This window comes from Vulpes lagopus, chromosome 13, assembly GCF_018345385.1.
Source record: "Vulpes lagopus strain Blue_001 chromosome 13, ASM1834538v1, whole genome shotgun sequence".
NCBI lineage: Eukaryota > Metazoa > Chordata > Mammalia > Carnivora > Canidae > Vulpes > Vulpes lagopus.
The window spans coordinates 24239717-24255484 of record NC_054836.1 but is presented as its reverse complement, the minus strand read 5'-3'; positions in this window follow the sequence as shown (position 1 = coordinate 24255484).

Here is a 15768-nt window from a genome sequence, read left to right as displayed (position 1 = left end):
TGCATCTTTTGAATGAGCTTTTTCATATATTTAACAAAATAAGATATAATATCTAAAGAAAAAAATAGGAAATATAAAGTAAAGAAAGTAAGGCAAATGATTAACATCTAATAATATTGCACACATTATGTGTTTGGGTACTGTGCTAAGGTTTTATGGGTGTTTTTGTTTTGACAGAGAGAGAGAGAGGGCACATAAGCAGGGGGAGCAGCAGAGAGAGGGAGAAGCAGGTTCCTCATTGAGCAGGGAGTCTGAAGCAGGGCTCAATCCCTGGACCCTGAGATTATGACCTGAGTTAAAGGCAGAAACTCAACCAACTGAACCACCCTGTCACCCCTGAATACTGTGCTAAGTTTTTAACACACTTTCAAAAATCAACCTTCAACTTGTATTTCTTGAGCTTCCATTTTCAGTCAGCCATTGTTCTAGGAGCCTGGCTAAAGAATGATAAAAAAAAAAAAAAAATTAAGCCCTGTTCAAACAAAGATTTTGTGTTTCTGTTATATTAACATAGAAATACCGTGACTATAGCTTAGAGAGGTTAAGTAAGTTGCCCAAGTTCATACTTCTATTTGCAGATCCAGAGCTGACAGCAAAATTTCCTCATTGTTTACAATGCTCCAATCTTGGCAGGACAAAAGGAAGAGAAACTATTCAGCATTTTTAAACTACATAGTCTCTGGGAAATGGATATTTCAGTTAAGGCTATATTTAAGAAAATACCGATAGAAATGTTAGTCTAAAATAGAAGGGCAGGGATAGAAAGACAGAGAGAGAAAGTAGTCTCAAGACAGTATGAAAAAGTGGTTGTAATTGCCAACTTTTTTTAAAAAACAATTTTTTAATATAAGTTTTATGTTCACAGAAAAGTTGAGAAGAAGGTACAGAGATTTCCCTAAAAATTCATAGTTTACTGTAGGGTTCACTCTAGATTTTAGACATTCTGTGGCTTTGGATAATAGTAATGACATGTTTCTAAAATTATAGAATTGTATAGGATAGTTTTCTTCGCTAGCATCCTCTGTGGTCTCCCTATTTGTCATTTTTCCCCCATCTCTGGTAGCCACCAATCTCTTAATCTCCCCATAGACAGAATGTCATATAGTTGGACCATACAGCATTGACCTCTTTGAATGGTCTTCTTTCACTTGGTAGTATAATAAACATTTAAGATTCTTCATGTGGTTTGTTTTTGTTTTTTTGTTTTTGTTTTTAGTGAGGGGAGAGTGGCAGGGAGAAGGAGGGAGAAAATATTACACAGGATCCACACCCAGCATGGAGCCCAATGCAAAGCTCAATCCCACAACCATGAGATCTTGACCTGATCCAAAATCAAGAGTCAGGCACTCAACTGAATGAGCCACCCAGGCACCTCTCTTCCACATCTTTTCATGGCTTGATAACTCATTTCTTTTTAGTGTTAAGTAATATGTCATTGTCCAGATATACCACAGTTTATCCCTTCACCTACTGAAAAACATTTTGGTTGCTTCCAAGCTTTAGCAATTATGAATAAAACTGCAATAAATGTTCATGTACAAGTTTTATGCAGACATAAATTTTCAACTTCATTGGATAAAGACCAAAGAGTTCCACTGATAAATGATATGGTAAGAATATGCTTATTTTTATAAGAAATTGTCAAAATGATTTCCAATGCATCTGTACATTTTTCATCATATCAGCAAAAAAAAAAAAAAAAAAATAGAGAGAGAGAGAGAGAGTTCCTGGTAATCCACCTTCTTGCCAGCATTTAGTGTTGTCAGTGTTCTGGATTTTAGCCATTCAAATAGGTCTGTACTGGTATGCCATTGTTGTTTTAATTTGCATTTCTCTGATGACATATGGTATGGAGCATCTTTTCATAACTTCTTCGGCATCTGTTTATTTCTTTTTTTATTTTTTTAATTTATTTTTTATTGGTGTTCAATTTACCAACATACAGAATAACCCCCAGTGCCTGTCACCCATTCACTCCCACCCCCTACCCTCCTCCCCTTCTACCACCCCTAGTTCGTCTCCCAGAGTTAGGAGTCTTTATGTTCTGTCTCCCTTTCTGATATTTCCCACACATTTCTTCTCCCTTCCCTTATATTCCCTTTCACTATTATTTATATTCCCCAAATGAATGAGACCATATAATGTTTGTCCTTCTCTGATTGACTTATTTCACTCAGCATAATACCCTCCAGTTCCATCCACGTCGAAGCAAATGGTGGGTATTTGTCGTTTCTAATGGCTGAGTAATATTCCATTGTATACATAAACCACATCTTCTTTATCCATTCATCTTTCGATGGACACCGAGGCTCCTTCCACAGTTTGGCTATTGTGGACATTGCTGCTAGAAACATCGGGGTGCAGGTGTCCCGACGTTTCATTGCATCTGTATCTTTGGGGTAAACCCCCAACAGTGCAATTGCTGGGTCATAGGGCAGATCTTTTTTTAACTCTTTGAGGAACCTCCACACAGTTTTCCAGAGTGGCTGCACCAGTTCACATTCCCACCAACAGTGTAAGAGGGTTCCCTTTTCTCCGCATCTTCTCCAACATTTGTGGTTTCCTGCCTTGTTAATTTTCCCCATTCTCACTGGTGTGAGGTGGTATCTCATTGTGGTTTTGATTTGTATTTCCCTGATGGCAAGTGATGCAGAGCATTTTCTCATGTGCATGTTGGCCATGTCCATGTCTTCCTCTGTGAGATTTCTGTTCATGCCTTTTGCCCATTTCATGATTGGATTGTTTGTTTCTTTGGTGTTGAGTTTAATAAGTTCTTTATAGATCTTGGAAACTAGCCCTTTATCTGATATGTCATTTGCAAATATCCTCTACCATTCTGTAGGTTGTCTTTTATTCCTAGAGCTCTGTAGTTCCTGTGGGGGCTGAATCCAGGGCTCCAGAGCTGGCTGCTGCCACTGGGGTTGTTCCTCCTGGGGCCTCATGGGGTAAATCTGTTTATCTTCTGTGGTGAGGTGTCTGTTAAGGTCTTTGGCCCATTTTTTAATCAGATATTGCTATATTCCAATAAAATTTTATTTAAAAATAAATGGCAGACCAGATTTGGCCTACAGGCTATAGTTTGTTGACCTCAGTCATAGAGGATACACAATAGAAATTTGAGAATTATATGACCATATACAATCATAATGTGACAATATTTTTTGAAACTTAAGTTAATTCAATACTGTATCTTAATAGACAATGAAATTATTTAAGGAATTAAAATCGTTCTCTCCACAGGCTTTGAATTATATAATTGGTTTAATGTAAATTCATCTTTTTTGGAAATAAAATTCCTCTGTAGAATATGCAATTTTTTAAAATAATAAATAGGATAGGAGTGACAATGCAAGCTTTTCCAGAGATGATATCTCCCAAAGGAAGTTGTGTGTTTCAGGCATTTATTGAAAGCACATAATTACCTCCTCTGTGCCTCCATCATTTGTTGGGCTCCTTTCACTTTAAAGGCTGCTTAAGCATTGGGTAAATTATAGAGAAAATGCTAGTGTAATTCTACTTGTCTAGAATGAACACTGTCTTGTTCATTCTCTTAATAGTAGTAGGGTACAAATAGTGTAACTTCCTCCATTCACCTTTCTCTGAACAGAGATGAGTAGCCAGCCTGACTTTTATCAATAGGACCAACTAGATTACAAACAGTCTGTTTTTAACTTTATCAAAATAATGCTCAAGATATATTTTTTCCTGATTTTGCCTTTTTTAATATGGCAGAGAAGAGAAATAAAACCTCATTTTCCCCCTCTCATTCCTTCTTCATGCTTCAGTGGTTTCACAGTTCATTTCTGGTGGAGGGAGAATAAATTGCCCACTCCTTGGATGGAAGATCTTGTCTGAATGACAATATATCCTCTTGCAGGGGAATGTAATGCCAGTAAAAAGTCCTATAAATGAGTTCAAGGTAATAGAAAACAGTCCACAGATGACATGTTACAGAAGGTGCCTTCTGGTTCTACTTCCTCCCTAAATAGTTCTGGAAGTCAGGAGTGGTCTGAGAAAAAGTTGTATAATAAATAAAGATAAGAAATTTAATCCTTCATTTTATTTCTTTTCACTACTTAAACCCATAGAAAGGGGCTCTGGAAAAATTCTTCTATTCTTTCCTTCTTCTTGTTTTTAAAGATTTTATTTATTTATTCATAAGAGACACAGAGAGAAAGAAAGAGGCAGAGACACAGGCAGAGGGAGAAGCAGACTTCATGCAGGGAGCCTGACGTGGGACTAGATCCCAGGTCTCCAGGATCACGCCCTGGGCCGAAGGCAGATGCCCAACCCTGAGCCACCCAGGCGTCCCTCTTCTATTCTTTCCAAAGATTCTTCTATTCTGTAGCTGTGTGACCTTGGACAAGTTATTGGTACTCTGAGCCAATAGGACTAGGACTAGGACTAGGACTAGGACTAGGAATAGGAATAGGAATAGGAATAGGAATAGGAATGGAATAGGAATAGGAATAGGAATAGGAATAGGAATCATCATCTATAAAACACAGCTAATAATACATTCTGCATAGCTTCTTTAGTTATCTTCTCTCAGTGATATACTCATCTTAAAAATCCTCTGCTCTATTTATGGGGCTAGGAGTCTATGCACATTCCTATAAGGCCCATGGTTTCCCAGACCCTCAATGAGGGAACCAACCAGGTTCCATTAAGGTTTACCAGTATTGGCAAGAGATAAGAAGACAGAAATAAAAGAAGTTTCCTGCTTCTGACTTTTGCTATGACGGCAGCAAGATTGGGGTGATCCTAGAACCTAAGCACCCAGACAAAGACAGTAACTTTTCTGAGGTTATAGCCTTTTTTCAAGAAGAGATGCCTTTTAGAGAATCCAGGGCCAAGTGAAACAGGAGCTCCAACAGCAAATTAGCAGGTAAATACTTGTGAGATTCTTTGTATTAGTATCTATGCCATGTGATGAAGTACTTCAAAACTGTTTTCACAGATAAAAACAAGCAAAAGCATTACTATCTCATCATTTCTGATGATCAGGAATCTGCAAGTAGCTTAGCTATTTAATAGTTCTGCCTCAGTGTTTCTTACAAAAATGTAGTCAAACTTAACTAAAATGAACGCAGATTCGGCAGCTTGTTCTTTATGACACAGTCAGCATGCCTGTCAGCACACTGATTTATCGAGTTCCTAATGGGATGGGCACTTGGAGGCACTTCAGGCTTTATCACCCCTAGAAAGCTTTACTTTGATTGGAGAATCTATTTTCATGGTGACTTCCTCCCCTATATTATAATGGTCAGGGGTCTCAATTCCTTTCAGGCTGTTGAGAGAACACTTCTGCTCCTCATTACATGAGTCTTGCCATAAGCCTGCTTGAGCATCACCACAACATGGCAGCTGACTCCCCCCTAGAGTGAGTGATAGAAGAGAGAGAGAGAGAGAGAGAGAGAGAGAGAGAGAGAGAGAGGCAGAAGCCGTGATATCTTTTCTATTCTAGTCCAGAAAATGATACATCATCGTTTTGCAATAACTTGGTCACACAGACCTGAAAAGATCACTCAAGGACATAAATATGTGGAGGCAGGAATATTGCCTTAGATGCTGGTTTTTAATATTCTCCTTTTTGTTCCTAAAGCCCTTCTAACACCTTTTAACTTTCTCTTCCTCTTCTTTTTTCTCTCCCTCTTATTCCTCTCCCAGTCCTTCTCACCCTCTTTGTTCCTGTCTCACACCTGGAGTGATTTCTGTTTTCCTAACTTGATCCTGTCTACCAATCCTTCTTAGCACTTACCCAAGAAACCATCATGTGAGAATGAACAATAATAAGGTATCAAAAACCTGGCCTACTGGATGACACTTAGTAGGCACTATATTACTCCCACTTTAATACAGTGAAAAGCATTCATTTTGGCCTCTTCTGATTGCCCTAGCAGAGTTAGACTCTTTATCTTTTATGGCATTCAAACAATTTAGCAGTACCGCCATTATAACTCTTAAGGTATAGTGCTAAAATTAATCCACTTACACACCTGCATCCCCTTTTAAATTTGAGCTCCTTCATCGCAGGGATTTTATGTTTCTTTGTGTCTACAGCACCTAGCACAGTGTGTGGCTCATAATATGCACTCAGCAAATGAGGGGTGAGGAATGTGTGGGCTGAGGGTGGAGAGAGGAGGGGAGGGGTGGTACTTCTAATCCCCTCCTAAATGAAAAAGGAATAGGTGAAATTCACTGAAAATGTGTAGATCACTTAATGAACCACTTCTGAAAGTAATGTTTAGACACTTTTTAATCTTTGTGCCATAAAGGGTGTGTGTGTGTGGAAATATTTTGTTCTGCTTTCTATTCTAAAATTTAAATGTGCCTTTCAAAATTACTTTGGTATGCAATTATGCTTATAGAAAGATAATTTTTATTTCAGATAGTCAAGTAATAAAATGTTGGAGTAGGAGGAAGGCAAAAACAGGACCTAATTTTTTAAAATCATCGTAAAGCAACCTAGAGATTAGAGATCCTTTTGAAAGCATTCATAAGTTCTGAAAAACCTGGAGCAATATGGGGAATAGCAATTGTGTGATTAAAGACTGACTGATTATCTTTTTTGTTTAAGTGCCTTTCTTCATGGACAACTCAACTCATTCTTTTGTCAAAGACTGAAGAGGCTGTATCAAGACCCTCCTATGATGTCAGTGTGTGTGTGTGTACATGTATGTGTGTCTGTGAATGTGTGTGCATGTGTATGTGTTTGTGTATGTATGTGTGTGTGTGTGTGTGTGTGTGTGTGTGAACCCACACATCTTGGAGGGAGAGAATTTGACAAGCACTGTGGAAAAAGTAAAAGAGACATTTTCACTATCTGACAAACTTCAGGAAGATACTTCTCTTTCACTTCCACTGTCCAACTCACTGTAACTACACCTAACTTTGAAGAATTAAACTGGTACCCAGAACTTTAGTTACAAAGCAGTTTGATAAATCTAGTCCTATTTTTAAGCTTTCTAATCTCAGCATCACAGCAAGGCATATAGAAGAAAGTGGGATTTGGATTTCAAGTACCAGCAGACCATATCCAGAATGCTTTAAATTCAAAGTTAAACTTTGTAACTATAAAGTTTTACATTCTAAATTCAGATGTTTTGTTTCTATCTGGTTATACAACTATAATTAATTAACAAGCTTAATTCACATCTTAACATAGTACGGCATCTTTTCTAAGGGTAATTATTCAGGAAAAATGATATTTATTTCTCTATGCTAACTTTTTAAAATTTACATATAATTTTATATATAAGGTTAAGTTGTCCACACTTGAGTAAATATTATGACAAAGAATATTTTCTCCAAGTTTTTATTCAATTGTCTCAGAGAACCTTAGCTCAAACACATTGCTGCTTACCCAAAAACCCTATCAGCCTCCTTCGCAGCTGGGTATGGTCACATCTGGTCAGTGAAATAGAGGAGGAAATATATGATTTTTTCAAGGTGTGGCCTTAGAAAGAAGAGAGTATGTCCTTTCCTGCCCTCTCTCTCTAGCTGCCTGGAACTTGGATGTGACCATCAGAGCTGTCTTAGCAACCATATTGGATTGTAAATATCAAGATTATGAAGAATAATGAACAGTGAGTCAAAAGAGTCTGAGTCTTAGGAGCCTGGATGGCTCAGTTGGTTAAGCCATGACTTTCTGCTCAGGTTATAATCCTAGGGTTCTGGGATAGGGCCCCATATCATTGGGATCCCTGCTCAGCAGGGAGCTTGCTTCTCCCTCTCCCTTTGCTACTTCCCCTGCTTGTGTTCTCTTGCTCTCTCTATCAAATAAATAAGTAAATAAAATCTTAAAAAATAAAGTCAGAGTCTCTGATGAAAGGAGTAAGGGTGACTATCTGCTTTTCATTCTGATATTCTCAAAGAAAGAGACAGGCCATAATCTTTGAAACTTAAATCTTGATTTTATTCTCAGTCTTTGGTCAAACATAAAATTTCTCATATCAGGTAATTCTTGGATGCTAGCCCAAGTTGGAAGTTGGTTGAAGGCTAATCTGACCATAGGACATTATCTATATGAACTGCCACAAACCTACACGTTAACATCACATCATTCATTCATTCATTCATTCACTTGTTCTTTCATTCAACAACTGCATGTCAAGTGCATCAATATGTCAGGCATTGCACTGGAATGTAGTCATCCATATATATTTCAGGCATGCACGTGGAAATATATGACCTCACAAGGTTACAACATTTTTTTGAACTATTAAGTCAAATATATAACCCAAGGCTACATTATTGGGACCATAGACAGCCATTTCTGTTTTATAATGTAAAGGGCATAAAAGGGCTTAGGATTTTAAATTTTTGGAATAAGAATAGGGGAATTATAAAGAGAAAAAATGATTCCTAAGGTTTATTTCTTTATTACTTAATTAGTATACTATTATCAGTTATTATACTAATGATTATTGCTAATAGATACTAGTTTTACATAATTAGATTGCTAAGATTCAAAGTAATGTCAGAAATATCTTTCCCACTCAATTGCCTACAACCTCAAAATCCCCTTCCACAAATTCTGTTTCCTGGGACATATATATTCATTGTTACATGATCTCAAAAATTAATTAAGAGTGAATACTAAACAAATGTGTTAAATTTGTGTGACAGTTCCAGGAGACACTGGGAAATTGGAGAAGCAAAAGGCCAATCTGGTGGTAAAGGTGGTAACAAATGCAGAAAGGGTTGATTGACTCCAAGTAATGCAATAGAGACAGAGCAGCCAAAAATTTTTGTAAACTTAGCAATTGTGTCAATGGCTGATTCCTGCATTTTTACATACAGTTAATTAATTTCTGCAAAGTGAAATTTGAGGATGGGGGCTTTTATCCCAGGGTAAACCCATGTGCTTAAGGGTAGGGAGCATTAGATCTTTTTTTTTTTTAAATTAAAAACTGTTGTGTCTAAATGCTTATGTACCTGTTAGGGAGTCTGTGACTTCCCAAATTATAAAGATATTTGTGTACTTAACATAGGAATGATACAGCCTCTCTCTTTCAGTTGCAATGGCCTCATGTCAAGAACTTCAAAACTACACTTAAATTATTTTTGAGGTAAATAATGTTAAAAGCTGAGGGAGATTCTAGAATATAAATTATCCCCAAGGAGAGTTACAGGAGGCATTATTCTATCATAGAGTTGACAGGATGCCTCTGTTAACTGGGAATGACATGCAGGAGAGGTTTATAGCATACAGTGAGCCACAGCCTGTAAGGTCATTGATGCAGGGACAACTTAAGCCTGATGAGACAGAGCCTTTCTCTAAGTTCAAAGCTAGATCCTCCCAGGATTGCTTTTCATACTGACTGACACCTGAAACACAGGGATCAACATTGGAACTTTGCAGAGATGAGAAAGAAAGGCAGACGGGAAGCAAAATGACAAACTGAATTAGTGGGATGTGCCATCTACTCAGTTTCTTGGAGATACAAAACCCTTGTAATACAGGATTATAAATCTTTAGCCCTGAAGAGAGGAGATCTATACAATTGTTATGGGGGGGGGGGAGAGATAAATGATTCAATGTAAACAAACATCAGAACACTTCTTATACAAGGACTCTTCTCAGCATGTTGTGGTTAGTCTTGCTCTCAATATAGGAAGCTTTTGTAAAACATGTGTCTTACTGTGTTTATTTTACCTATTACTTTTGCAGCTAATGTAATAATTGGCATTCTTTGGTGTCATGTAACATATCACTATGCCACTTTATGAATTGCAACAAGTCACATAGTCATGTCTGAAATCAACACAGGTAAACAGCAAACCTACCACATACCTGAAAGGAGACATAGAACAAAATATCTGTGAAGAAAGATACAAGATAGCTACTGCAAATTGTATCTGAATTTCAATTTAGAATGAAAAGCTAACACCAAAAAATCAAAACAGAAAAACTAAATAAATTATTAATTTTTAAATAATTTTCCAAGTTATACATTTTTAAAGAATTGTATAGAACAAAAATGTATAAATTTTCAAATTATTTTAAAGCAAAAAAAATCTCTTATACTAATTTTTATTTTAAATATCTTATCAGGGGGATCCCTGGGTGGTGCAGCGGTTTGGCGCCTGCCTTCGGTTCAGGGCACGATCCTGGAGACCTGGGATCAAGTCCCACATCGGGCTCCCGGTGCATGGAGCCTGCTTCTCCCTCTGCCTATGTCTCTGCCTCTCTCTCTCTCTCTCTCTCTGTGTGTGACTATCATAAGTAAATAAAAATTAAAAAATAAATATCATATCAGTTATTTAGGATATATTATACAGAATAGAAGTCATATAAATATTTATATATGTACACAAATGTCATACACATAGTGTGTGTATACACGTGTATGCATTTATAATATATACACATATATGGTTTTGTATCAAGCTTATAATACTTTACAATCTTATTTCATGTTGATAAGTGTTCAAAATGATGTTTAATAACATAGTCCATATTATGGATGCATTACAATATTTAATCAGGTTCTTAATTTTGTATGCATTTTCCAACATTCAGAAAGAACACACACACACACACACATATATATATTAAATTTTTTGTCAATTAAAAAATTAAACATACATATTTTAATTCACTTTAAGTAGGCTCTGCTCAAAATACGAACTCATACATGGGGCTTGAGCTAATGACCCTGAGATCAAGAGTCACATGCTCTATCAACTGAGCCAGCCAGATACTCCAGAAGGAATACTTTTATAATCACTATGAATTCACTAGAACGTGAGCATAAAGAAAATTGGGGTCATTTATTGTTTGCTAATGTAACCCAAGTGCCTAGAACAGTGCTGTCATTGTAAAGCCACTACTAGATAATTAATATGTATTAGATAAATGAATAATGAATGAATGAATGCTTTGGTTCATATCACTGAACACAAAGTCTTTGTTGAATTCTCTAAAAATTTTCTATGGTACATTGTTAATGTTAAATTGTTATAATCAAACAGCAACAACACTATATAGCCTTTTTTTAAAAAAAATTAACCATTTATAAAAATGTAATCAGTGTGAAAATGCCAATTTCATGACATTTACTCTAATAATAGGTATATTTAAAACGTTTTTCCAAAATATTTTCAGTTATATAATTTTGAAGTGTTGTTTTAATTTTAAAAATATTTCAAAACAACTGAAATTGAGCCTTCTTTCACATCATTTGTTAATGTTGTTAATTTCCCTGATATAAATGTTTGCTTGAGGGATGCCTGGGTTGCTAAGTGGTTGAGCATCTGCCTTTGGCTCAGGGTGTAACTCTGGGGTCTGGGGATCAAGTCCTGCATCAGGCTCCCCAGAGGGAGGCTGCTTCTCCCTCTGCCTATGTTTGTGCCTCTCTTTCTCTGTCTCTCATGAATAAATAAATAAATTATTTTTAAAGAAAAATTTAAAAAATGTTTGCTTGCTTTCTGCCAATACATTTGCATTATCTTTTGTTTCATGTTATTTATATTATTTACTAAAAACCTGATAAGTCTTCTCAAACTAAGAAGAAAAAAAAATCATTATGTAATTCTTAAAACAAAAGAAACATGTCTTCTTTTTATTATAAGTCTTCCTTTGTGTGAGCCTAAGGATATCTCTTAATTATACACTGAAGTAAAAAAAAAAAAAACTCTATTGCACAAAAAGTGACCATTTTGAGATAGGTGTATTTTACTTTCTTCTCTACCTTTTAATATACTTGACTAAAATACTGTCAGTAGTAACACCTTGCATAAAATTTCAGGATAATATTAATGTCAGAGAGAGTATACTATACACACTGTATTCTAAGGATTTCAGTCTATAGAAATTTTTTTCAAGATAATTCTGTCCATACTATAATTATTTTCATGAGTGTTAATGTTATTTATTTGAAAATACATAACCTCTGCCATTTTCATGGGAATATAGATTTATGAAAGAATATAATAATTCATTAGCTTGAAATGAGTGACAGCCTTTATTATATAAAGAATCCAAGTTCTATCATTCCAGAAGTTAACAAATCCTGAATACATTTTAAAGAAAACTTTAAATACTGACTAAAGCATAGTTTAGCTACAGCTCAGTTGTTCCTTTCCTCTATTTAATTTACCTCAATTATGTCACTTGCATTGAGATAAACAATGTAATTCATTAAAAATGTCAAATTTCACATTTCACTTCCTTGATTGATTTCAGCTATTTCAGAAATTATGGCATTGTACTAGATGCCACATTTTAGCAAATACCACAGCTTGCAGGACTTCCCTTTTTTAGTCCTTATTGTATTTTTTAATGAAAGCATGGACAGTTTAAGATGTGTTACTTTCATTTATATAAATATTTATAATTTTTAAGTGGCTAACAAATTGAGTTATCTATAATGATTTTTATTTCCTTCATCTCTGCTCACTGTCTAGTATTCCTTTACTATTGAGAAGATACATTAGCCAAAGTCAGTTTTTTTTATCCGTATTCAGAATTTGAGGGATTGACTAACAGAGTTTGTCATGAGACACACAGACACACAGACACACACACACACACACACACACACACAGAGGCAGAAACATAGAGAAGCAGGCTCCCTGTTGGGGGACTCACTCCTGGAACCTGGACGAAGACCTGAGCAGAAGGCAGACGCTCAGCCACTGAGCCACCAGGCCTCCCTAGAATTACCCTAGAATCATCCTTTCATTGTTCAGGACTCCATGTCTACAAAAGAAACAAAACACAGGGAGTAGCTCCCTTATGGAAATTCAAATATTTTTCATTACATGTCAATAGCCAGCCTCAGCCAATATTTGTGCAAATCAGAGTTTTAACATTAATGAAGGATCTCTGTTCAGACACCTAAAAACTATCAATCTTTAATACAAAATTGCAAACATAACTCTATAAATTTGTAAATTATCTCAAATTCAAAATAGCAACATCTCTTTGAACTGATTGTTGTAACTGGTGTAACTTGATAACTTAAAAGGACCACACCATTCATAGACGAAGTTTGATTATAATAATGATGATGATGATAATGACAATGCACTATATTATCTCTAAGTAGATCTGAGTAAGTTTGTAATAAGGAAGGAAGACTTGCAATTTTTTCTTCATTTTATTTGTATGTGCCCAATAATTATTAAAATTTTTTGAAATTGTTAGTTTTAGTAGTCTGCTGAGAGGCTGCGATCTTTGTAGAAAAGTCTTTTAAATACTAATATTTAGCCTAGCCAGTCCTGAGCTTTTACTGACAATGAACGATTACTTTTTACTTTGAATTCATCATTTAAATAATGAAATGGCTACAATTAGTGTTCTTCTACAAAATATCTGCTAGGGAACTTTCTCTGATTAGTATAAGATTAGATTAAAAGAGAAAAACTTTTCTCACTGCCTCACAAATAAAAATGTCCTGCTATTAATGTTGTCTTTTCCAAAATACCAGCCTTAGCATGTACTGTAAGTTCACTTGCAATTGTCTTTGGTCCCTTTCCCCTTTGCCTTCCTCCCTGGAAAGATACAAAATTAAATACTTGAATTCCCTGTATCCCTACTCTTCAGGGGTGTAAGAGTCCATTCAACAAAATCTGGCCAATGAAATGGAGGCTCAAGTCCCTATCTCCTCACAGATCAGGCCTCCTACTTCCTGATCATCTTAACTATGCACATGTATATAGATCTATCTAAATATATGTAAAGAAAGATGAAAGAGAAAGATACTATCTCCCGACTGTCACATTTAAAAGCCAAATCTATAGAAAAGTTGTTGGTCTCTCTCCTATTTTGTTTAAGGTTGGTTATTGCATAGGAGCCAACAAAGGGTAAAACTTTTAAGTAAGCACATAACAAGCAGGACATTAAATTCTGGCCTTAGGTTCAATGTTGTAGTCCCCAAAAGACTAGAGAAACAGGACAAAATCTAGCTATGGTCCTCACGGAACTGGAATATTCGGTAGGCCATTGAGGCAAGACATGCAAACCTAATATGAAAAGATGGGCACCCCAATGTAGGATGGGGCTATTTTGTTCTCCTAATCAAGGTACCTACTAGAAGTGGGTATAAAACTGCCATAAATCTCAACTAGATTGTGCTATAAAATGTTTTATGTATTTCCAAGTATTTGTTATTTCCTTTTTTGATTTTTTTCTCTTTTGGATAGTCTATTGTTTTGTTTGTCTATTTTGGAAAAAAAATGACAAACTGTTTAATTAAAGTATTATATGGGGTAGCAATGCTATGGTGCCCAATCTACACCTTTTCAACCCACCTAGGAAGTTACTTGCAGTTGTGAGCAATGCTGTATAAGCTGATGGCTTCCTAGTTCAAGCATCCAGTTCCTTATGCCTGAAAACCTTCTCTTTTCACAGGATAGACAGAGAATATCTTATAGGTAGGAACCAAATTGTTTCATCAGTGATAGGAAATTTCTGGATGCAGTTGTTCAGGCAGGACACAGGTGAGACAAAAGAGCTTACAGTATAATTACTTTTCTAGAAGATGAGGTAAGAAAATGGGAAACAAATGCACTTTTTTCTTTACCATTTCTGAGTTCAGAAGGTCAGATTAATTAATGCAAAGTATCATCTGCTAGAGCAGTTGTGGGGGGTGGGCAGGAGAGAGGATGCAGAAGAGGATTAAGATTTGTTGTAAAGAGCAAAAGGCAATTAATAATTAGCTTCTGACCCTCAAAGTAGAACAAAGCTCAACAATATAGCCTTGCAAACCAGGCTATTATACAGTGAGAGGTTTTTAAATATATTTATCTTACTTTAAAGGTATCAAACACTAGGCCTGGAAGACTTACAATTGAATTTTCTCTGAAAAATAGAAACAAAACAAAACAAAAACAAAAAACAAAAAATTTGTGTACCACAGAAGCCCTATCATTAGCTTCAAACAGAGGATAGGGGTAATGATAAGATGGAAGTAGAAGAAAAATAAACATTTTCTGGCTCAGTAGAGAAGAAGAGAGGATAAAAAAAAGATAATAAAGATGTAAAATATGAAGCCATTTTTCCACTCTCAAAGTTTCTTAACCCAGAAAGAGGAGGATAAGTTGATGAGTGAGAGTAGCATAGAGAGTAGCATAGAAGTGGAGGATTGGTTTTTTTTTTTTTGGGGGGGGGGGATTTCAAGCTATTTCTAACTTATTTCAAATTATGGTTTTTCTTTCTGATATGACTTTTTAAATATGATCTCTTTCTGCAAAGAGCATCCTTCACAAATATGCAACAGGACTCAACACTAATGGCCATGGTTGTTTCTTTCAGAATTGGACTTCCTTCTTACAAGTGGTTCAGACTAGGCAAGTCTGTGGAAAGTGGATCTACAGAAAGTAGAATAGCAGTTATCTAAGGCTGAGAAGAGTGGGGAAGTGACTACCAGTGGGGGTACAAGGGCTATTTTCGTGTGATGAAAATGACCTAAAACTAGATTGTGGTGTGGGTACACAACTCTGAAATACAAAAAAAACAAAAAACAAACAAACAAAAAAATTGAATTATACACTTTAAGTGGGTTAATTTTATAGTACATAAATTATATCTTAATGAAGCTGTTAACAATGCAAGGTATACAACAATTTTCAGCTATGAGTATTTTTGCCCTCCAGGGGACATTGATCAATGTATAGACACATTGTTGGTTGTCACAACAAATAATTATCTAGACCCAAATGTCAATTGTAGAAGTTGGGAAACCCTGGTCTAAAGAAGGGGCCTTAATGAAATCTTATTTTGCCTCTTCTGATATCTTATATTTGCTTCTGCATTTT